At 46.5% G+C, this 25,406-nt stretch overlaps 1 long non-coding RNA gene across 2 annotated transcripts in view; it reads right to left on the minus strand.

Moving 5' to 3' along the window:
- LOC110261540 overlaps positions 8,256–25,406 on the minus strand; it is an 82,610-nt gene continuing 65,459 nt past the window's right edge. Inside the window, exon 3 of one of the 2 annotated variants that reach the window (XR_002345759.1) lies at positions 8,256–9,101. This is a non-coding gene — a long non-coding RNA (uncharacterized LOC110261540). Of the gene's footprint in view, positions 9,102–24,376; positions 24,543–25,406 lie in introns of those variants that run through there. The other variant, XR_002345760.1, reaches the window with a different exon arrangement.

The raw sequence follows: 25,406 nt of genomic DNA on the forward strand, positions 1-25,406 counted from the left end.
CCAATGGATCACTGAAGAAATCAAAGCGGAAATTAAAAATACCTAGCAGCAAATGACAACAAAGATACAACACTCCAAAACCTATGGGATGTGGCAAAAGATGTTCTAACAGGAAAGTTTATAGCAATACAAGCCCACCTCAGGAAACAAGAAAAAGCTCAAATAAACAAGCTAACTTTACATCTAAGCAACTGGAGAGAGAGAAACAGACAAGACCTAAAGTTAGTAGAAGGAAAGAAATTATAAAGATCAGAGCAGAAACCAGTGAAATAGAAACAAAGAAAACCACAGAAAAGATCCATGAAACGAAAAGCTGGTTCTTTGAAAAGATCAACAAAATTGATAAATCCTTAGCCAGACTTATCAAGAAAGAGAGAGAGGACTCAAATCAATAAAATTAGAAATGAAAAAGGAGAAGTAACAACAGACATCACAGAAATACAAAGGAATGCCGCGGGAGCGGCCCAAGAAATAGCAACAACAACAACAATAACAACAACAACAAAAGACAAAAAAAAAAAAAAAAAAAGAAATACAAAGGATCATAAGAGACTACCATGTGCAACTATACAGCAATAAAATAGAACACCTAGAAGAAATGGACAAATTCTTAGGAAAGTACAGTCTTCCAAGACTAAACCAAGATGAAATAGAAAAGACGAATGGACCAATCACAAGAACTGAAGTTGAAACTGTGATTTAAAAACTTCCAACAAACAAATGTCCAGGACCAGATGGCTTCACAGGCAAATTCTATCAAACATTTAGAGAAGAGCTAACACCTATCCTTCTGAAACTATTCCAAAAAATTGCAGAGGAAGGGACACTCCAAACTCATTCTATGAGGCCACCATCACCCTAATACCAAAAACAGACAAAGATACCACAAAAAAAGAAAAAAACTACAGGCCAATTTCACTGATGAACATCAATGCAAAAATCCTCAACAAAATACTAGCAAACCGCATCCAACAATACATTAAAAGGATTGTACATCATGATCAAGTGGAATTTATCCCAGGGATCCAAGGATTCTTCAATATTCACAAATCCATCAGTGTGATACACCACATTAACAAACTGAAGAATAAAAACCATATGATCCTCTCAATAGATGCAGAAAAAGCCTTTGACAAAATCCAAAACCCATTTCTGATAAAAACCCTTCAGAAAGTGGGCATAGCAGGAACCTAGCTCAACATAATAAAGGCCATATATGACAAACCCACAGCAAACATCATTCTCAATGGTGAAAAGCTGAAAGAATTTCCACTGAGATCAGGAACAAGACAAGGATGTCTGCTCTCTCCACTAGTATTCAACATAGTTTTGGAAGTCCTAGCCACAGCAATCAGAGAAGTAAAAGAAATAAAAGGAATCCAAATTGGAAAGGAAGAGTAAAACTATCACTATTTGCTGATGACATGATACTATACCTAGAGAATCCTAAAGACTCTACCAGAAAACTGTTAGAGCTCATCTATGAATTTGGCAAAGTCTCAGGATACAAAATTAATACACAGAAATCGACGGCATTTCTATATACTAACAATGAAAGATCAGAAAGAAAAATTAGGGAAGCAATCGTGTTTACCATCACATCCAAAAGAATAAAATACCTAGGAGTAAACCTACCTAAAGAGACAAAAGACCTGTACTCTGAAAACTACAAGACACTGATGAAAGAAACCAAAGATGACACAAATAGATGGAAAGATATACCATGCTCATGGATTCGAAGAGTTAATATTATGAAAATGACTATACTACCCAAGGCAATCTACAGATTCAATGCAATCCCTATCAAATTACCAAGGACATTCTTCACAGAACTCAAACAAAATATTTTAAAGTTTGTTTGGAAGCACAAAAGACCCAGAATAGCCAAAGACATCCTGAAAAAGAAACATGGAGCTGGAGGAATCAGGCTCCCAGACTTCAGACTATACTACAAAGCAACAATCATCAAAACCATATGGTACTGGCACAAAGACAGAAATATAGATCAGTGGAACAGGAAGGAAAGCCCAGAATTAAACCCACACACCTACAGCCAACTAATCTGTGACAAAGGAGGGAAGAATATACAATGGAGAAAAGACAGCCTGTTTCAACAAGTGGTGCTGGGAAAACGGGACAGCCACATGGAAAAGAATGAAATTAGAACACTCCCTAACCCCACACACAAAAATAAACTCAAAATGGATTAAAGACCTAGATAGAAGACCAGACAATGATAAAACTCTTAGAGGAAAACATAGGCCAAACACTCTCTGACATCAACCCCAGCAACATCTTCTCAGATCCACCTCTTAGAGTAATGAGAATAAAAACAAAAATAAACAAATGGGACCTAATTAAACTTCAAAGTTTCTGCATGGCAAAGGAAACCCTAAACAACACAAAAAGACAACCCACGGAATGGGAGAAAATCTTTGCAAATGAATTGACTGACAAAGGATTCATCTCCAAAATTTATAAACACCCCCTACCACTCAATACCAAAAAAACAAACAATCCCATCAAAAAATGGGGAGTTCCCGTCATGGCGCAGTGGTTAACAAATCCAACAAGAACCATGAGGTTGCGGGTTCGATCCCTGCCCTTGCTCAGTGGGTTAACGATCCAGCATTGCCGTGAGCTGTGGTGTAGGTTGCAGATGCGGCTCGGATCCCGCGTTGCTCTGGCTCTCGCGTAGGCTGGCATCGACAGCTCCGATTGGACCCCTAGCCTGGGAACCTCCATATGCCACAGGAGCGGCCGAAGAAATAGCAAAAAGACAAAAAAAAAAAAAAATGGGCAGAAGATCTAAACAGATGGTTCTCCAAAGAAGACATACAGATGGCCAAAAGACACATGAAAAGATGTGCAGCATCACTCAATATTAGAAAAACTCAAATCAAAACCACTATGAGGTACCACCTTACACCAGCCAGAATGGCCATCATCAAAGAGTCTACAAACAATAAGTTCTGGAGAGGGTGTAGAGGAAAAGGAACCCTATTACACTTCTGGTGGATTTGTAAATTGGTGCAACCACTGTGGAAAACAGTATGGAGATGCCTCAGAAAACTAAAAATAGAACTACCGTTTGATCCAGCAATCCCACTCCTGGGCATCTACCCAGAGAAAACCATGACTCACAAAGACACATGTACTCCAATGTTCACTGCAGCACTCTTTGCAATAGCCAAGACATGGAAACAACCTAAATGTCCATCGACAGAGGAGTAGATCAAGAAGATGTGGTACATACACACAATGGAATGTTACTCAGCCATTAAAAGGAATGAAATACTGGCATTCTTAGCAACATGGACGGACCTAGAAACTATCATGCTGGAGTTCCCATGGTGGCGCAGTGGTTAACGAATCGGACTAGGAACCATGAGGTTGCAGGTTTGATCCCTGCCCTTGCTTAGTGGGTTAACGATCCGGTGTTGCCATGAGCTGTGGTGTAGGTCGCAGACGCGGCTTGGATCCTGCGTTGCTGTGGCTGTGGTGTAGGCTGGTGGCCTTGGCTCTGATTAGACCCCTAGCCTGGGAACCTCCATATGTCGTGGGAGCAGCCCAAGAAATCTCAAAAGACCAAAAAAAAAAAAAAAAAAAAAAGAAAAGAAAAAAGAAAAGAAACTATCATGCTAAGTGAAGTCAGTCAGACAATGAAACACCAACATCAAATGTTTTCACCGACATGTGAAATCTGAAAAAAAAAAGGACAGACTGAACTTCTTTGCAGAACAGATACTGACTCACAGACTTTGAAAAATGTATGGTTTCCAAAGGAGACAGTTTGGGGGGTGGGGAGATGCACTGGGGGTGTGGGATGGAAATCCTATAAAATTAGATTGTGGTGATCGTTGTACAACTATAAATGTAATAAATTCATTGAGTATTAGTAAAAAAAAAAAGAGCTCCAGGCATTCTATCCTTTCCTTTACACAATAAGCCCCAAATACAGACAAGAAGGAGAGGGGCATTTTGAAGTGTGAAGAAAACTTTCCCAGAAACCTCCTTTATGCCTCATTGGCAAGAAATGCATCGCATGCACGTTCCTAGACCAATCATTGGGAAGGTGAGTGACTGATTAGATTAACCTTACCAGGAGGGCATCCTGAGAGGGGCCAAGGAGACTTCCAGCCTCCTTTGAAAATCCTGGTTATCAATGGCAAAAAAAGGGGGGGGGGAGACTCGTTCCCATTATGGCTCAGTGGTTAAAGAACCGGACTAGTATCCATGAGGACGCAGGTTTGATCCCTGGCCTTGCTCAGTGGTTTAAGGATCCTGTGTTGCTATGAACTGTGCTATAGGTCACAGACATGGCTCCGATCCCAAGTTGCTGTGGCTGTCGCATAGACTGGCAGCTGTAGCTCCAAATCACCCCCTAGCCTGGGAACTTCCATATGCCTTGGGTGAGGCCCTAAAAAGACAAAAGACAAATAAAGGGGGCAGGGGGGACTGGTGGGAGCAGGCATCCAGAATCGTCTGCACCATAACTTTTTTCAGAGCTTTTTACTCTATTTTCACCTCTTTGCCTCACAGGATTCATAGCACTCTTGTCGCAAAGAAGTCTTGCTTTCTGGGTTCTGGACAGTATACACCTGAACCTTGCAAATGTCACACACCTACCAGTCACTGTTGAAGCATCTGGCTGACAGATCTCCAGCTTGAAAAAGTGAAGCGCTGGTGCTCTGACAGTCTAGCACATTAGATCAGGCTCAACACCACCTTTTGCAAAAGGATGAGCCATCAGATCTTCTGGCTTTAATACTGCAGCAGTTTAGTGAAATCAGTGGTGTACCAAGGTCAGCCCTGGGGGGTAGGCATGAAGGGGTTGCATGATCAGTAAAGAATTTTAAAACAATGATAAACCTCTAAAGGCAATGTGGTATCCTGGATTGAACCCCGGAACAGAAAAAAGGACATTAGGGGAAACATTGCTGAAATCCAAACAAAGTCTGTAGTTTGGTTAATAGCATGGTACCAGGGTTAATTTCTGTGCTTTGAAAAATGTACTATGGTTATATGACCTGGGTGAAAGGTTTATGAGAACACGCCAGAATATTTTTGCAACTCTCCTGTAAATCTAAAATTATTTCATAGTTAAAAAAAAGTCAAATAACAAAAGTGACTGAAAAATGGTTTGTTTTTTAATTATCAGCATGACAATTCTAAACAATGTTAGAGGTAAAATTACTCCCCCCTCCCTCAAATCTTTTGGTCTAAGTTCTAAACAATTACTGTCACTGCTGTCGAGTTTTAATAATACATGTTTCAACTTAGCCTATTATTATTATAATTATTTTGTCTTTTTTAGGGCCTCACCCACGGCATATGGAGGTTCCCAGGCTAAGGGTCAAATTGGAGCTGAAACCACCTGCTTACACCACAGCCACAGCAAGGCCAGATCCGAGCCACATCTGCGACCTGTACCACAGCTCATGGCAATGCAGGATCCTTAACCCACTGAGTGAGGCCAAGGATTGAACCCTCGTCTCATGGATACTAGTCAGGTTTGTGAACCGCTGAGCCACAATGGGAACTCCCAACTTAGCCTATTTTTGTTATGTATTTTTAATAAACATTGTATCCTGTGTGAAAGTTAATCCTAGGAGCTCTCATTATGTATAGCCGACCCCTAATATATATGTTCTCAGATGCACACATTAGTTTCAAGTAAGTTCATTCCCAGTTGGAATCAGCCAAGCTTGTTTTAGCACAGCCCAGTCTCAAGTCCTCTGGGGTGACAGAAGCTTGTGTTTGAACTGCAAATTGGAAACAAACAATGATAACAGTGATTTCATAGATGAAGAAACAGAACTGGTTACTTGAATCCTGTCATTCTGGGCAACCACTTGCAGCTCTTATTTGTGTTTAAAATTTAAAGCAGTGAAATGGAATACAAAATGCCATTATTATCAGTTTCATGTCATGTGTCATGATTATTTCTGTTTTTTTTTTTTTTTTCAGGTAAAGGAGTAGGGTTTTTGTTGTTTATTTGTTTTGTTTTTGTTTTCTTTTTTGGCTACCCCAAGGTAGATGGAGTTCCTGGGCCAGGGATCAGATCTGAGCCGCAGTTGTGACTTACCCAGTAGCTGTGGTAATGCCAAATCCTTAACTCCACTGTGCCGAGCCTGGGGATCAAACCTGCCTCCTGGCACCTCTACAGAGACACCACTGATCCTGTTGCACCACAGCAGGAACTCCAGGTAGTGGAGCAGGGTGTTAAGTAATTGGCTCCAGTTATTAAAAACATTAAGTACAAATATGAGTGAGTTCAGATTCGAGGTATCAGAAGCTGCCTTAGAGATCATATATCCACTCCCCTCCTTTTAGAGACAAAGACAGGAAGGCCCATAACCCCGCTGCAGCTCATAAGGATTTGGTGAGTTGGGGCAAGACAAGGCCTCCACTCCTGGCCGGGAGCTCCCAGCACTGTCTCTACATTCCTTGCTCACCCTCCTGGCGGTAACTCAGAAGAACCAAGTTGCTTGTCTAGGGTCAGCTAGTGACTCAGTGGCAGAATAAGACATGGGAACCAGGACTCCTGACAGCTCAGGGCTGCCTCCTGCTTCCTCTTTCCAACTCTCAATCAGCTGGAGATAGACTTACTCCAGGCAACTAATAAATGTGTCACCTGACACTCAGAAGGGAAGTGGGAGGCACTTTTAAAAAGAGAAGCAAATCAAATTAACATTAGAAACGAGTACATCTGGAGTTCTCTTGTGGCTCAGCAAGTTAAGGATCCAGCATTGTCGCTGCAGTGGCTGGGATCACTGCTAAGGCGCCATTGGATCCCTGGCCCTGGAACTTCAGCATGCTGTGAGTGTGGCCAACAAACAAACAAATACACAAATAAAAGGAAAGAAAGAAAAGAAATGAGTACATTTCAGTGAGAATTCAGGCAACCCGAAAAACACTGAAGTACAACATTTGGGGATCAAAGGAACGATTTCAGATCTTGATTTCCACTGAATTCTCCAATTTGGGGGGGCATCTTTCAACGGCAACTATCTGGGGAACTTAAACTGCCCATGAAGATGCTTATCCTTAGTTTGCCTATGTTTAAGAAGAAAGCAATAACTATCACATTGGCACCTCTGTGATGCAGTGAGCCATCACATTAATGAAAAGTGCACAACAGCAAGAACTCTGTGGAAAGACAGTTTGCATGAGCCACGGCCTTCCCACATTGGGGAGAAAGGCAGACACTACTTTGATTAAATTTAAGCACCTCCCTGGGAACCTTCACCTGTCTCTGTTTCTCCCACCAAAGCCCAGGCTTGAGGGTTGTCAATCATGAACACCACATTCAACTGATGGGTCTGTCTCTGCGCAGGTCCCAACCACAGTAATTGTTTAGGGGTGCCTTGCTCCCCACTGAGCTAAAAATTAGCCACTTATCATACATGTGGAAAGATGATGGACGTGTGGAAGGGTGGATGGATGGATGGGTGGTTGAATAGAAGGGTGGATAGGTAGATGAATGGATAAATAGGTGGAAAGTTGAATGGATGATTGGATGGATGGATGGATGGATGGATGGATGGATGGATGGATGGATGAAGAGATGGATGGGTGGAAGGGTAGGTGGAGAGATGAGTGGATGGATGGGGAGCTCGATGGTAGGTGGATAGGCTGAGGGGAGAATGGAGGGTTGGAAAGGTAGATGGTGGCGGAAAGGTAGATGGTGGCATGTGTCAAAGAGTGGATGAGTGGATGGATTAATGGATCAAGATGAAGAGATCCATACCATTCCATCTCTATACTGGTGCCCAAGGTAATTCCATAGTGAATGAGCCCTGAGGGGGATTCTGCTTCCACACAGGAGATGTGTTCAAGAACAGTTATATTTAGGTTGGGTTGAACTTAGCTTTAGGGTAGATTTTAAGGCCCTGAGAGAAAGGAATCATAACTTTCCATCTATGTGCATGCTTTAGTAACCAGCTCATTCCCTGCTGCATGATAGGTGCTGAGTGAATATTTGTTGTTGACAAAAATGAATGAACGGGAGTTCCCGTCGTGGCGCAGTGGTTAACGAATCCGACTAGGAACCATGAGGTTGCGGGTTCGGTCCCTGCCCTTGCTCAGTGGGTTAACGATCCGGTGTTGCCGTGAGCTGTGGTGTAGGTTGCAGACGCGGCTCGGATCCCGCGTTGCTGTGGCTGTGGCGTAGGCCGGTGGCTACAGCTCCGATTCAACCCCTGGCCTGGGAACCTCCATATGCCGCGGTAGCGGCCCAAGAAATAGCAACAACAACAACAATAACAACAACAACAAAAGACAAAAAAAAAAAAAAATGAATGAACGAATGATTTGTGAAGAACAAGGAAGCCTCCCCCCCAACTCTGATATGCATCCCAACACTTTGATTCTTTGCAATGATATTCCAACTCAAAAATGTCAATTCTTCATGAATCAATTATGTATCCAGAGAATGTCCAGTTATGATGTAAACTATCCCTGGACGTGAAATACATTAAGCCCTTTCTATCTGTTGTCTCTTTGGCAGGAATTATCTGGTCCCATTGCTGTCTCCCTTGATTCTTTGCTGATGAGGCTGGGCACGGGGTAAGCCCAGAGGCTCCTCTGACTGGGCTGAAGAGGGTCGTTCGCCGTAGGAGGCATCAGGGCTCTGAGGAGAGACCCAGAGACCCCTGTCCCCCTGAGCTCGGCCAGCCCCTGGCCCCAGTACCTCCTCAGCAGCTCCTCCTTCTGAGAGGAGAAGAATTCTTGGCTTTATCACCTTGGTTTCAGTAAGCTGGGTGGGGCACTGAGGTGAGGAAAGAAATGAAGAGAGAAGAGGAAGAGTGTGAGCTAGAAAGTAAACACGAGAAGTAAGAGAAAGAGAGGCTGGATTCAGGCTGGGGGTAGGAAAGAGAAAAAAATAGATTCTCTTTGCTGCACAAGGCTTCTAGTAATAATATCATCATTATCTTGCCTGAACAGATGTGCAAGGCTTCCATCTACTTATTATACAACATGAAAATGGAACAGGTTTCCATCAGCCTCATCGGAAGTCTTGGCAGATGCTGTCAGAAAGAGGCGCCGCTTCTGAGATGCAATTTTTCAATAGCAGATACTGTACTTTTTGATTGGGGCTGGAAAAAAGAAAAAGAAAAAGAGAGTTGATTGTGCTTTTTTTTCCCCCCTTAATTTTTGAAATTCTTTTCTCCAAGGGGGTTTCGCCTTAGACCACATCGAGCTCCTTGGAACGGCCACATCAGCATGCCCCGTGGTCTGGGGCTGGCTGGCAGACACAGGGCCATGTAGAGCCCGTGCCAAGGCCTCTGAGCTTTGAAACAGCCCCGCTGCCCAGCCTCCCAGGCACGCCCTCCGAGGCCCTGACCGCCCTTTCTCCACTCTATTCATAGCTTCCATCCTCTCTGTCTGCCTCTGCCCTGACCTCCGTGTCCCTCCCTTGCATGAAGACGTCTAAAGTGTGTGGTTCAAGCAAAGAGCGTTTTGTTCCCTGATGAACAAGGCTCAGGGAGGCCAGCAGCGCCAGAGGCGGGAGTGGGCACCACTGGTGCCCAGGCTGCAGCCTCACAGGGTGCAGACTCCCCACGACAAGCACCACCTTTCCCGGGAAGGTGGCCAAGGCCTGCAGTCCTGCGTAGGAAATCCCCAGCGAGAGGCCCTTCCTGACGGCCACAGAAAATGCTTCTTTTCATCCACTTCAGTCCCCTTCCTTTCTAGCGTAAAGGCCCAACCATATCCCCTTCCTGACCGCCCCCCCCAACTCCATTCACATGCCAAGGGCCCCGCCTGGTGCCTCCAGGCTCCTGCACCCCTTCCCCCCTGGAACCCTCAGCCAGGGCCCCCAGCCACCTGGAAAGCCTCCTCCCTCCCCCAGTCGGGCTGCCCACTCTCCCTCCAGCCAGCAATCCGGGCCCTCACTCGAAACTTCCACACGGTGACCTAACATCTCCGAGAGGTTCCCATCAGGTTACACAGAAAGGGTTTGTTGACTTTGCCAGATTAGCAAGGGGAGCAAATTCCACGGATGCCTCTGTCCCTGAGTCTCAAAGTTCAGACCTCCAGTTTGATAGCAGGAGCAAGGTGATGGAGGCGGCTGAGATTGCGTGAAAGGGTAATGACAGTAACGATCACTCTTGATGGAGCAATCCCTGGCTGGCAGGCAACTGTCTCTGCCCTCTCATGAACTTTTAACTTTATTTATTTATTTGTTTGTTTGTTTATTTAGCTTTTTAGGGCCACGCCCGCACCATATGGAAGTTCCCAGGCTAGGGATTGGATGGGAGCCACAGCTGCCAGCCTATACCACAGCCACAACCACGCCAGATCTGAGCCACATCTGTGACATACACCGAAGCGCATGGCAATGCTGGATCCCCGACCCACTGAGTGAGGCCAGGGATCAAACCCACATCCTTATGGATGCTAGTCTGATTCGTTTCCGCTGCCCACAAAGGGAACTCCATGAACTTTTAACTTTAATCCTTACAACAACCCATGGGCAGCAGGTACCGCTTGTAGCCCTGATATACAGACCAAGAGAAGAAAGCCCAGAGACATTAAGGAACTGGCCCAAGGCCTCAGGCCAGTAAGAGGCAGAGCAGACTCTGCCTGGGGAGGGAACTCCTGCCCCATTCCTGCCTTTCTGGACGTGCCCTGGGGGTGGTAGGAGGCTTGGATTCCAGCCTGGCACTGCCACTCCGCAGGTGGGTCACCTCAGGCCAGCTGCACTCTTTTCCTAAGTCTTCATGTCCTAATCGGAAAAATTAAGAGAATGAGGTGATTTCTTGGGGCCCTTCCCTATGGTGATGCTGTGATCTTCTTTTCCATAATTATAGGTACTCGGAAAGATCTCCAAATTTCCTGGACTCAGGATCAACCCCAGGTGAAAGGATGGGGGAGGTGGCAAAAGTGATCTTTGGTGACAGCTCCAGGCTCCATCTGCAACATTTCCCTCTGTCCAGAATAGGCCTTTGGTGTGACCCGGCTACCCCTCTGGGCCCCAGAATCCTGGGGTGGGTGAAAAGAAGGTTTGTCCATCACCTAGTAACTCAGAGGACCCACAAACCCTGCACACCAGCACGGTTAATCCTGAACTTCTTATTAAAAAAGAGTTATCCTTGGAGTTCCTGTCTTGGTTCAGTGGTTAGCAAACCCGACCAGCATCCATGAGGACATGGGTTTGATCCCTGGCCTCACTCAGTGGGTTAAGGATCCTGCATTGTTGTGTTGGTGGTGCAGGCCAGCAGCTGCAGCTTGGATTCAACTCCTAGCCTGGGAACCCCCATATGCCACGGATCCGGCCCTGAAAAAGACAAAAAAGATCAAAAAAAAAAAAAAAAAAAGAAAAAGAAAGAAAGAAAAGAAAGAGCTATCCTCTGAGTGCATTCTCGTTTGTAACAGGGGTGACCCGTGCTCGTCAAAGGTGAGCTCAGATGTTGCTCCAAGCCACCTCTCTTGGGCAAAAGAAGACAGGTTTTTCATGCTCCTCTGTGAGGACTTGTAAATATGGTTTCAGAAACTAGGGGCCAGGAGTTTCCGTTGTGGTTTAGTAGGTTAAGAATCTGACTAGTACCATAGGATGCAGGTTCTATCCCTGGCCTCCCTCATCGAGTTAAGGATCCAGCGTTGCCATGAGCTGTGGTATAGGTTGCAGACACAGCTTGGATCTGGTGTTGCTATGCCTGTAGCATAGGCCAGCAGCTGCAGCTCCAATTTGACACAGAGTCTGAAAACCTCTTATGTTGCAGGTGTGGCCGTAAAAAGCAAAAAAAAAAAAAAAAAGGCAAAAAGCAAAAACAAACTAGGAGCTGTATGATCAGATGATCAGAGATGTCATACTCCCCTCCTTCCTGCCAGGAAGCTCTCAGTGACTGCTCATTGCCTGCAAGAGGAAGTCTGCATCCTTTTTTTTTTTTTTTTTTTTAACGGCAGCACCCACAGCATATGGAAGTTCCTAGGCTAGGGGTCAAATTGGAACTGCAGCTGCCTCCCTACATCACAGCCACAGCAACATCAGATCTGAGTCACATCTGTGACCTACACCGAAGCTTCTGGCAACATCAGATCCTTAACTTACTGAGTGAGGCCAGGATCAAACACACATCTTCATGGACACTGTGTCAGGTTCTTAACCCACTGAGCCACAGTAGAAACTCCTGCATCCTTTAGTTTGGTTTCAAGTTGGTCCATAAGCACACTCTCATCTTCCCACCTTGGCCTCCATCTTCCCTAGAAACTCATGAATACCTCCCTTGCCAATTTCAACTGAGCTGGCAGCGTCTTAAGATTTAATCCTTAGTACCGATAGATTTGTGGCATCCTCTTTGGTTGATTCTAAGATGCGTGCTTTTTTTCATTTTAATATCTTATTTATTTAACACTGATCATGCAAAATGATGGCAAGTTGTTTTGTTTGTTTGTTTGTTTGTTTGTTTTGGCTTTCTGTCTTTTTTCTAGGGCCACACTGGCGACATGTGGAGGTTCCCAGGCTAGGGGTCCAATCGGAGCTGTAGCCGCTGGCCTACGCCAGAGCCACAGCAATGCAGGATCCGAGCCGCGTCTGCAACCTACACCACAGCTCACGGCAACGCCAGATCCTTAACCCACTGAGCAAGGCCAGGGATGGAACATACAGCCTCATGGTTCCGTACGTTAACCACTGAGCCACGACGGGAACTCCAGCACTTTTTCTTTTGTAGTGATCTGTAAAATGGTGATGTAGCTTCCAACTGAAGGCATCCCAGGTTTGAGGAAGTAAGTAGCATTTTTCAGGTTTGTGCTCTAGAAGCCTGGCCAGAGACTGGGAAGCTGTGAGCTTATTCTCTGAGTCTCTTCCTCCCAATTAGGCCTGGGTCCTGGTGTAGTGGAGGTGATCTCTGGAGGCCTTTATGTCCCTCCGATTGCACACAGGTGATATTTAAAATGCCTAATGACCAAAAAAATTGTTTAAAAATGAGTTCCCATTGTGGCTTAGTGGGTTAAGGACCTGACGTTGTCTCGATGAGGATGAGGATTCGATTCCTGGCCTCACTCAATGGGTTAAGGATCCAGGATTGCTGTGAGCTGTGGTGTAGGTTGCAGACAAGGCTTGGATCGGGCGTTGCTGCGGCTGTGGTATAGGCCATCAAGTGCAGCTCCAATTTGACCCTTAGCCTGGAAACCTCCATATGCCACAGGTGCGGCCATAAAAAGAAAAAAAACAAACTTAAAACGTTTAATCACCAGACCAACTGAAACAGAAGACGGCTGAAAACCACTAACGTATCTGTCCTGGAGCTTACATCATCCCCACCCTGGCTGTGGTACTCCTTCCAAAGTTTATGGACCCTTTCCAGCACACTTGGAGAACTTGGCCTGTCACCCAGTCCCAGGGGAAAATCCCTAACTGGATTAAGCCAGCAGTTATCTCAGTTTCCTTTGCCTTTACTGGCTTAAGGGGTGGGCATGTATATTGGTTTACTATCGCTGCTGTAACAAATGACTAGAGCTTTACCATAAAACAACACAAATTTAGTGTCTTATGGTTGCGTAGGTCAGAAGTCATGTACAGATCTCCTTGGGTGTCTCCTAAGTTGTGTGCAGGGCTGAGTTCCTTTCTGGAGCTTCTAGGGGAGAATTGGTTTCTTTGCTGTCTCTGAAATGGATAGAATTCATTTCCTTGTAGCTGTAAGACTGAGGTCCCTGGCTCTCAGCTGGGGGCCTCTATTAGCATCTAGTGGCCACTCTCCAGGTCTTAGGCACAGCCCCTTCACTTTCAGAACCAGTGACAATTCCCCCCTCACGTCACCATCTCCATCAACTGGCTGGGTTTATGTGATTACACTGAACACCTCAGATAATCCAGGAGAGCCTCCCCATCTCTAGGGTCTACCCTTAATAACATCTGTAAGGTCCCTGTTGCCATGTAAGGTAGCAACTTCAGAGGCTCCAGGCGCCAAGAGTGTGAGCATTTTTGGAGGCTACTGTCTGCCTCTGGTGCATGACCCACTCTGGCCAAGAGACAAGAGGAAGTCTGCTGCAACTCGGGGAAGGATTTTGCTTCCTGACTTGGTGGCTTTTGCCACCCTCATCTGCTTTGACTGAGGGACTGTGAGCTGTGTCAGCCATTGTACCTCGCCAGGCATCAACTCCAAGAAAAAAATCAGACACGCTGAGAATGGCAGTGAGAGTATCAGAATGAAAAGAGAGAGAATGTTTAGCCATTTGATGACAATGTTGAGCCACTGAACCAGCCTAGACTCTTGAACCTTATTCCTGCTGGTCCCCTCTGTAGGGCTGGGTGAGGCCCCTCTATTTCCAGTTGTGGCTGGGGATTAGTCCAGATGGTCCACAGTCCTTAATGCTGCTGGCCAGACTTGACCTCCTGGTGGAGATGATTGTCTGAATGATGCCTGAACTTGCTGTAACTTTCACACTTAATGACTTGGACCACGAGCCTCCCTCACAGCAGCTCTGTCTCCCCAGCTTTGCCCCAGAAAGTCTCAGCTTTTCCCTCCCTAATAATCCTGCATTTCCAGGATCACAAACTACCTTCAATTTGCCCAGCTTGATGTTTCTGGTGTATCTTAATATCCAGACATCCTAGACTGCTGGCCATTCTCTGACTGGTCCTACCACTTTCATGCTGCTACACCATTCCTCATGCTGGTCCCTCACTCAGAAATGCCTTTCTGACACATGCACTGCATACTCACTGCAGCATTATTCACAATAGCCAAGACATGGAAACAACCTGAACGTCCATCGACAGAAGATTGGATTAGGAAGATGTGGTATATATACACAATGGAATACTACTCAGCCATAAAACAGAAAAAATAATGCCATTTGCAGCAACATGGATGGAACTAGAGACTCTTATACTCAGTGAAGTAAGTCAGAAAGAGAAAGACAAATACCATTTGATATCATTTATAGCTGGAATTTTATATATGGCACAAAGGTAACTTTCCACAGAAAAAAACTCATGGACTTGGAGAATAGACTTGTGGTTGCCAAGGGAGAGGGGGAGGGGGAGGGAGTGGGAAGGATTGGGAACTTGGGGTTACTAGATGCAGACTATTGTCTTTGGAATGGAAAAGCAATGATATCCTGCTGTGTAGCCCTGGGAACTATGTCTCATCACTTATGATGGAGCGTGATAATGGGAGAAAAAAGAATGTATACATGTATGTGTAACTGGGTCACCATGCTGCACAGCAGAATATTGAAAGAACACTATAAACCAGCTATAGTGAAAAAAAATCATTATATTAAAATAAAATAAAATCTACATTTTAAAACAAACAAAAAAGAAATGCCTTTCCACACTCTTATATCTTCACCATTAAATCCTTGTGACCATCCATGATGCTCTTATTCCCATTTGGCAAAAGATTCAAAATATTAGGTAACTTATTTAAGGTGACCTAGCCAGTAAATGGCAGAACTGGGATGCTGATGTAAGCCTTTCTGACCACAATGCCCATGTCCTTGGATGCCCCTTTGGCATTTTATAGAATGCGCTGCCCAACTTATGTCTTGAAGGACTTGTCCCCCATGCAATACAGGTACCCTGAAGGTGGGGAGTGAGTCATTCCTCCGTGACGCCTAGAGTCAGTGGTGTGCTCGTCAAAGTCAACAGCTGGCTTGGGGGTTAGGGGTTGGGAGCCCAGCTTTGTAGTATTTTTCATGGCATAAATACCCCACCATGGCTGATTTCAAGGTTCCAGTGCGATTTTACAAAACCAGGAGCTGGCAAGAGTGTACAGAAGCACCTTATTATAGGGTGCCTCCACCATACAGATACAATAGATGTGAGTCACTTCCAAAGCACTGATAGCAGCAAAATGTAGTAAAATCATTCAGAAGTGAATGAGCTTTGTTCATTTAGTACTTTTTTTTAGGGCTGAGTGTGTGGCTTATGGAAGTTCCCAGGCTAGGGGGTCGAATCAGAGCTACAGCTTCTGGCCTCCACCACAACGATGCAAGGTCCAAGCTACAATTGTGACCTATGCTGCAGCTTGCAGCCACACCGGGTCCTTAACCCACTGAGCAAGGCCCAAGGAGCGAATCCTCAGGGACACTATGTCAGATTCTTAACCCGCTGAGCCATCACGGGAACTCTCAGTGCCTTTGTTTTAAGAGCGGTTTCTTCTGTTTTAATTGTGTGTAACTTATTCTCTAATAGTTGTTGTTTAACGATGGGCTCACACATTTCCTGAAAACGTAACAATTAGGTTTGCAACTGGTTTGAGCCGGCTCCAGCCTGCCAGGCTGGAGTCTAGTCCGTGGCTTTGCTTTTAATTGGTTCTAGAATGGTGGTGAGGATGCTAATAAAAAAACACGATCATCCACTAATGAGCTTTGAGTAGAGCTGGTAACCAGACTTCGGATTCTTTCCAGTGTCTGAGAAGGTCCTAGTTCCACGGCTCATACTTCACAGAAGGCCAAACAAATAGAAACTAGCTGAGGGTGGAGACCAAAGAAGAGCCAAGGCTCCAACTAAGGTCTATGAAAACTGAACTCTGCCCAGTGCCAGGGTGGGGCCCTGCGACTGCTTCCAGTTCAAAACAGTCCTCAGCAACTGGGCTGGAGTTGGCCCCGGGAACTCTGACTGTCCTCTCTCCTGGCCTCCCCCTGACCATTCCCACAACCAGAGCTGTACTGAAGAAAAAACACAGTTTAACTTATTATTCTATTATGTTCCAAAAAGGACAGACCCCTAGAAACTAGGGAGCCTGAAGAGAAACAACTGGATTGCTGCTCCCAAAGGCACAAAGCAGGGCTGGGCTGGGGCTGTCCTAACCTTTTGTTAAGGGTGCAGTGCTGACGTCACTGGAAACTGGAGTGGGCAGGCGCAGCTCAGGGCAGGGAGAGGGACGGCTGAAGAATCACTGTGCTGCTCTGCGCCCAGCACCATCCCTGTCCCAGCTTAGAGACTGGACCATATATGGACTCAGGCTCTGGACAGCAGACCCACTGATTTGCATCTGAGCTTCCTGAACTGCATTTTGGAATTAGGTCATTGCTACCAGCGAAAGGGAAGACCCCAGAAAGAAGTCAGACCAATTGTGGTCTGGCATGGAAAGATGAGGGAAGGGGGTGCAGCCCCTTTCCAGCCAAGCCACTCTTAAGAATGAAGGCCAGAACCCCAGCAAGTTGTGGGAGTGGCTCTCAGCCAGTTGCAAGAGGACAGACTCAGCAGAGGATCAGCCCCCCCAGGGACTCCACTCTGCCTCTGGCGAGCCTGAGGCTCCAGGATTTTTATCTGAGGCTGATTCAGACACAAGGAATAACTTGAAAACTCAGATGTGCTGGCAGCCTCTCTGACTGTGGGTGAAGCTGGCTATGACGCTGCTGAAGGAACAGGGACTCTACTAGCCAAGCGAGGGAGAGTCCAGGCTTTGAGTGACTCTGGGATCAAGAGGGGTTCATCCAGGTAACCCTCAGCTAGTTAACCTCCAACCCGATCCCCTAAGTCCAGGCTGGGTCATCCCAGGGTGACACATCCCAGGGAAAGGGGAAAGAAAGAGCGGGTTGGGAGTGACCTGGAAAGTGGCTTTTAGTAGATGGCCAATGAATTAAATCCAATTTGAAAAGATTAAGTTGTTTTGCTCTCATTTCAGCAATTGGGTGACTTTAACTTTTTTTTCTTTTTTCAGGACCAGCTTGAGTTTTTCCAGGACACCTCTCTCTGTGTACCTCTTGATTTGGTTCAAAAGACCAGAAACACGGACTTCTCTCTGGCAGTGGGAGTGAACCACTCCATATGCGAGGTGCAAAGAAATCTCACAAACATACGGTGTGGAGAATGAAGGCAGGAACAAAGGAGGACTGTGAATTCCATTCATATCAGCTCAAAAACAGGCAAATCCATCTGTGATGTCAGAAGTCAGGATAGTGGTTCCTTTGTTGGCGCCAGTAGCAGGGTGAGGGGTAGGGGCGCGGGGGCAGGAGGCCTCAGGGTGAGGTAATGTACTCATTCTTTGTCTGGGTACCACTTACACGGATGCAGACACACTGTCATGGCCACCTGGGATCTGTGACATATCTGTGTCTGATATATTTCATTGAAAATTGAAAAGAAAAGAAAAACAGTATAATTGTGTGAAATAAGTTGTAACAGCAGAAAAGTGAATTTCTGTGTGTCAACCAGAAGCAGACCCTGAGGGTCAGGGAGGCAGCACAACCCCACCACGGGGCTGTGGGTCAGAGTTCATCCGTGCCCCCACTGGTGCTGTTCACTGGGGAGAGGGTTTTGGAAACCCGGCCCCCCGCTTCTCACATCCTCTGCTGCAGAACAAAGGTGTGGGATTCTATGAATTGTGCTCACGGAGAAGACTTCTCTCCCTCCCTGATTCACATTTAATGTTCACTTTGCCTCTCATGTGACCTTACAGAGGAAGGCTCTGCAGGCTTGATGAGCCCAGAGATCAGTTTTCACTGCCGAAGTGCACACATGCACATGTACACACACATGCACACACACACACACACATGGGGGTACTAGGCCCCTCTCAGCAACCTCTCATCACCCATTGTCAGCCTTTTTAAACAATTATTATTGTGGAATATGGAAGTGTCTGGGCCAGGGATCGAATCTGAGTAGCAGTGGTGCCAGGCTGGGGATCGAATCTGTGCCTCTGCAGTGACCTGAGCTGCTGCAGTCGGATTCTAAACCCACTGTGCCACAGGGGGAACTCCCCATTGTCAGCCTTGACTTTCCTACTCATCTCCATCCCCTTGATCTTAGTCAGTGTTTTCATCTTCCAGGGCTGCCGAAGAAATTGCCACAGACTCGATGGCTTAGAGCAACAGACATTTTTCATCTCACAATTCTGCAGGCTAGAAGTTCAAGATCAAGGGGTTGGTGGGGCTATGCTCCCTGTATAGCCCCTGAAGGATCTTTTCAGTGCCTCTCTCCTAGCTTCTGGTGACCTCTGTCATCCGTGGCTTAGGGATGACACCAGTCCTCTGTCTTCACATCCACATGGCCTTCTCCTGCGACTTCAAGTAGTTGTCCCCCGATGTGTATCTCAGTCCAAATTTCCCCTTCTTATAAGGATACACTGAATTAGGGCTCACCCTAAGTCACCTCATTTTAGCTTGATAACCTCTGTCAAGACCTTTTTTCTTTTTTCTTTTTTTGTCTTTTTGCCTTTTCTAGGGCTACTCCCACAGCACATGGAGGTTCCCAGACTAGGGGTTGAATCGGAGCTGTAACCGCCAGCCTACGCCAGAGCCACAGCAACGCAGGATCTGAGCCGCATCTTCGACCTATACCACAGCTTGTGGCAATGCTGGATCCTTAACCCACTGGACGAGGACTGGGATCGAACCCGAAATCTCATGGTTCCTAGTCGGATTTGTTAACCACCATGCCACAACCGGAACTGCAAGACCTTTTTTCTTTCTTTTTTTCTTTTTTGTCTTTTCTAGGGCTGCATCTGCGGCATATGGAGGTTCCCAGGCTAGGGGTCTAATGGGAGCTGTAGCCGCTGGCCTAGGCCAGGGCCACAGCAACTTGGGATCTGAGCAGCATCTGTGACCTACACCACAGCTTGTGGCAACGCCGGATCCTTAACCCACTGAGCAAGGCCTGGGATTGAACTCACAGCCTCTAGGTTCCTAGTCGGGAGCTCCTGTCATGGCGCAGCAGAAACAAATCCAACTAGGGACCATGACGTTGCAGGTTCGATCCCTGGCCTCGATCAGTGGGTTAGGGATCCGGTGTTGCCGTGAGCTGTGGTGTAGGTCACAGATGCGGCTTGGATCTGGCATTGCTGTGGCTATGGTGTAGGCTGGCGGCTACAGTTCTGATTAGACCCCTAGCCTGGAACCTCCATATGCTATGGGTTCGGGCTAAAAAGACAAAAAAAAAAAAAAAAAAAAAAAAGACCAAAAAAAAAAAAAAAGTTCCTAGTCAGATTCATTAACCACTGAGCTACGATGGGAACTCCCAAGACCTTTTTTCCACATATGATCACATTCTGAGATTCTGGGGGCTAGAATTTCAACTTATATTTTTGAGGAAGACACAATTCAGCTCATAACATCCAGTGAGTAAAAGGATTCAGGAAAAGCTAAAGAGGCCCCCCTACCCCATGCCCTGCCAGGGAAGATTAAGGATCCCAGCTGAAGAGCAAATACCAAGAGACTCGGATGAATAGGAGAAATATCTCGTGTTCATATCACACTTTTCACTCCCAAAGCACTTTCATAATCAATACACTATTTCATTCACCCCAGTAAGAAAGGTGGACGGTGCAGGCTCTGGGGCCAGACCACCTGGATTAAAATCTCTGCTCCGTCTCTTGACCCTGGGTACTCTTGACCCTCACCTCTGAGCCTCAGTTCCTCATCTCTCAAACAGGGATGTGCCAAGGATGAAATGAATTAACCCAAGAAGTGTTACTTGCATAAGAAGGGACTAACAACAGTGCCTGGTATTCAGTTCACGTGGATAAGCATTAGCTACAATAGGAACAGAACTCCAGATAGTGTCGGCACCTTAGATGAGGAAATGGAGACCCACACGGTGATTCAAGGCAGATCCAGAATGGAAACCCAGGCTTTGGGGGTTATAGAACTGACTCATTGGGTTATCTGGCCTGATTGCTGTCCATTTTTAGGTAATAATAACAACAATGACTACAGCTACCTTTCACTGAGCATTCGCTAAGTGCCAGGCACTATGCTAAGTGCTTTCCATCCAGCACCTCATATAATCCTCATCAGAAGCTTTGAGGCAGGTCTTGTGATCCCCAGTTTATGGTTTTTGTGTGTGTGACTTTTTAGGGCCACCGCTGAGGCACATGGAAGTTCCCTGGCTAAGGGTCGAATCAGAGCTGTAGCTGCCGGTCTACACCACAGCCACAGCCAGGACAGATCCAAGCCGCATCTGCAACTTACACCACAGCTTCCAGCAGTGCTGGGTCCTTAACCCACTGAGCAAGGCCAGGGATAAAACCCGAGTCCTCGTGGATACTAGTCAGGATCGTGACCCCTGAGCCACAACGGGAACTCCGTGGTCCCCATTTTACAGCTGAATCACCCAGCTAGTGATGGGGAGTCAGGACTTGAGTACAGTCCTCTGCAAACTCAAGGCCTGAGTTTTCAACCCCTTCTGCACCATAACCTCTAGAAAAAAGATGACCACCGCAGTTGCTTGCTTTCTAAACCAGGTGGCCAGGGTGAGGGTGATGTTTACAAGTTCTCCAAAGGCCAGGAAGAAGCCATTCCTAACCATCCTTCATCCTTCTCCCTATTGCCACAGGCACTGGAGCCCCAAAAGTGTCCCATATGCTCCCAAGGAAGGATTTGCAGATCCGACATAACAGCTTAGGATGCCAAGCTTGGGAGAGGAGAGATGCCAGGTGAGAGCTGGAGTACCAAGGCCAGGGCTGGGCGCCAGCAGGATAATCTGATGTTGCCGAAGATATAGAGGAGGACCTGATGCCAGAAGCCTGAGGCAGCCAAGGTTCTCCGGGCACAAAGGCTTTGCGACACCTTTCAAGTCTGTGACTAGAGAGAAAAATGACACTTCGGGCGGGAGCAGCGAGTCCTGGGAGGGCGGATACTGCTCTTCACAGATGCTTCCGACAGCCTGGGAACACCTTCCCGGTTGGGACTGTCAAGCAGAGGCTAATGGAAGCAGCCCTTGGGGGCTTTGCCCAGGCAAGGCTAGCACACCTTCCGAGGCACACGCAGCTGTTCTGGTCGTCCAGAGACGCCCAAGACTGTTTCAGCTTGTGTGGCTTCTTCCCCACTCTCGGCAGCCCGGTACCTGGAGCTTCCTTGATCCCTGCTTGCGTGATTGGGGTCCTCACAATCTGTGGAGCCCGAGTATGTTCCCCCCTCCCCCACCCCCGCTGCCACCCTAGGGGCCCTGTGGGTGCACCAAGGTTAAATGAATCGGTGGAGGCTGGAAACAGGGCAGGAGTGGTGGTGTGGAGGCGGGCGGAGGCGTGGTGGAGTTCTTCCCAACAGAATTTGAAGAACTTTGTTGTGAATCTCGCGGTGCCCCTGGGCAAATGTTTTACTGTGACTTAAGGGGCTGCAAGTGCACAGCTCTGACCCTGAAGTGGACTTCCAGAGGGAGGCAAAAGAAAAGGTTGACCACCTTCTGTGACTTCCTCTTGGAGCCCCTGCAACTCTCCAGGGCCTTGAGAAGGTAATACAGAATTTCCCCAGAAGAATGCAGGTTATGGCTTGAGCAAAAGGTGTTTACTCCCATGGAGGTGGCATTTTTATTGCTAATTTCGGCATCAAGAGGGGTGACCATTATGTATAAATCCTGACAATCAGTACCACCCGAGGAAGGCCACAGAATGACTCCACAGGCCAGAGCTTGTCAAGCTTCAGGTGCACAGTTTGGGAGCACCTGGGGATCTCCTGAGAATGCAGATTCTCAACGGTTAGGTCTGGGGTGGAGCCGGGGAGTCTGTTTCCCATGTGTCCCCCTCCGCCCCCACCCTCCCCCACCATCCCAACTGTGGTTTGTCTTCCGTGCTAGAAATACTCTTCCACACACACGCACCTGCCAAAAACCTAAAATACAGCAGGGGAATTGAATTTCCTGGAAGCATCCTACATAATCCCAAATAATTGGGAAAGGACTGCTATACTGTATTAGAGTTGTAATCACTTCCTCTCCCCACCCCACTAGGAATGCAGGAATGGTCTTACACTTGATTGGGTCAGAGGGCAGTGCCTGCAAAGGATGAAGAAGATTTCATCAAGAGTCTTGGGAAATCTTAAACAACAAGCAGAAACAACAGTATTACAATTACCAGGTTTTACTCTAAAATACTTTCTTTTTCTTTTCTTTTCTTTTCTTTCTTTTTTTTTTTTGCCACACCTGCAGCATGTGGAAGTTGCTAGGCCAGGGATTGAAACTTCACCACAGCATCGACCCAAACTGCTGCAGTGACAATGCTGGACCCTTAACCCACTGCACTGCAGTGGGAACTCGACCTAAAATACATTCTTAAAGGTGTATATGCATAACAATTGCTAGAAAACATGGCTAAAGGCAAATTTTACGGGTTCTTTGTTTCTTTGTGCTTTTTTGTATCTCCCAAATTTACTTTTTTTTTTTTTTTAAGGCTAAACTTGAAACATTCTAGACTGTAGAAGTCCACAGGCCTTTTCCCTGGTGCTAGAAACCAGAATGGAATCTTTAACATCTAAGAGCTAATACTGTATAGACAGTTACACTCCACAGATAACAACCTTTGGGTATGGAAGGGAGATAAGAACCTTCTGGAGCTGAGAGAACCAAGCTGGCAGGGCAGGTCGGCGTTGAGTCACCATTTGGCATTGAAGGAGGGAGAGAATCGGCCTGTGGGGAGCCCTGGCTTCTGCTTCCTGAGGTCACCCTGACCGCTTGTGGGCCAAGGTCTGATTTATCTTAGTTTCTGTATCTGTGAGCAAGGCCAGTTTGCATAAATGATGGTCTGGCACCTTGATCCATGTTTACAAATCAATGAGCAGACTACCTAAATCAATGAGCTGTGAGCGTATGCATTTTATAAATGAGAAAAGACAGGTTGGAGAGAGTGGTTGGAGAGAGTGGGATTAATCAGGGAAATGCAAACTCCCGTAATTCAGTTTCCCTTCCAAGGAGCTTCCTTCCCATCAGGGATTACCAATCTTCGGAAGAGCCAGGGCAGCATAGCTTTGGATAAACACCCTCCTCTCCTTACCAGCCTGTTGTTTGTATACAGTAGGTACTCATTTTATTGCATACCCCAATGTTTCTTTCATAATGGTCTGAGCATAAAGCACAGAGCAATTTTAGGAAACTGTAATTTTTTCCCCCACTAGTAGCAACAGGCCTTGCAAAGTAGTTTGCATGCGCGGTCAACAATACCGATTTGTTCAATAGAATAAAAGAATATTGAAGCAACAAGATTTAGGAGGATTGAAACAACAAGACAGATTACTAAGAAACAGGAAAAGGGACGACTCTAAATGTAGCGATGTTTTTTGTTTACTCATATAGGATGGCATTATAGGTTTCACACAGCTGATTTCTAGTGTTTGCGCAAATAAAATTCCAGACAGGCTGCCTTTTCCAGTCCCTCCACCCTTTGTTCCAGAATGAAGACTGGCCTTCTGTTACTGTCCTGACTGATCTCTCTGTTGATCAGGCCAGGCCCATTCAGATTTGAATAGTCTTCATCCTTCATGCTCAGGTTGAAAAGGTAAATATAAGTGACATTGTTTTGTTTTGTTTTTTCCTCTTTACAGCCGCACCTGTGGCATATGGAAGGTCCCAGACTAGGGGCTGAATCAGAGCTGCAACTGCAGGTCTATGCCGCAGCCACGGCATCGCCAGATCCCAGCCAAGTCTTTGATGTACATTGCAGCTTTCGGCAATGCCAGATCCTTAACTCAGTGAGGGAGGCCAGGAATTGAGCCCACATCCACACAGACACTCTGCTGGGTTCTTAACCTGCTGAGCCACAGCAGGAACTCTGACACTGGCTAAGTCTCCGGTCTTCATTCCTTGGAATCCTTTGTTGACCCAGGCCATGACCCTGCCCATCAGGTGTCCTGTATTTTCACGGCTTCCTCTAGAAAAAAGGGAAAACTCCTTTACATGCAGGTGTAAACAACTGATAACAATTTGGCGCAGATGGGCTGTATTCCAGGTGAAACTGTGAACAGACAAAATTTCTCCCCTAAGTCTTTTCCTGACTATTTTTGATCCTCCGTTTTCAGTGCCAAGATGTCCCTGGCCTCCAGAGCGCCTCCCTGAGGCTCTTTATCAGCTCAAGGGAGGCTTCCTAGCTAAGGCCTCACCCAGTCTGACCCCCAGGCCACTCCCCCTCTGACCATCCCCATCCAGACTTACCCAACCTTGTCCCAGCATTGCATCTTATCATAAATTGACCAAATATACCGATACGCTTAAAAGTGAGAATGAGGGGCAAGCACGTTTTCAAGATGGCAGACCTTCAAATCACCCAATATAAGCACCTCTGCCCTGGAGTCGAGGCACCCCAAAAAGATTGATGACAGATGAGTGAGGCTGTGGCCTACGTGGTCTTTCCTCTATTGCAGGGCATCTTCCTCCACCCCTGTGGGCATGAGTGAGTCATCGGCAATGTCAGAGGACCAAACTGCTCCCCAAGTAAAGCAGATAAGAGAAAACACGAGGTGGTATTTGCTGGGGTGAATCACTGTCCTTTCAGCATGTTTTTACTATATCTACTTCTGATCCAAGGTCCCTGGCTGAGCAAAGTGATACGTGAGCAGTTAAACCTCCCTGCTCTGGAGTCAGCACATGCCCAAAGCTTCTGTTGAAATCATGTACATTGCCTGATAGCCTTGCTGATAATGAGTGTGCTCTGAAGCACAGGTACCAGGCTGGGAGAACCAGAACACTAGATGTGGGCTTCCATCCCCCTTATCCTCCACAAGAACCAGCCCTGAGG

The sequence above is a fragment of the Sus scrofa genome, chromosome 7, assembly GCF_000003025.6.
Source record: "Sus scrofa isolate TJ Tabasco breed Duroc chromosome 7, Sscrofa11.1, whole genome shotgun sequence".
NCBI classification, from domain to species: domain Eukaryota; kingdom Metazoa; phylum Chordata; class Mammalia; order Artiodactyla; family Suidae; genus Sus; species Sus scrofa.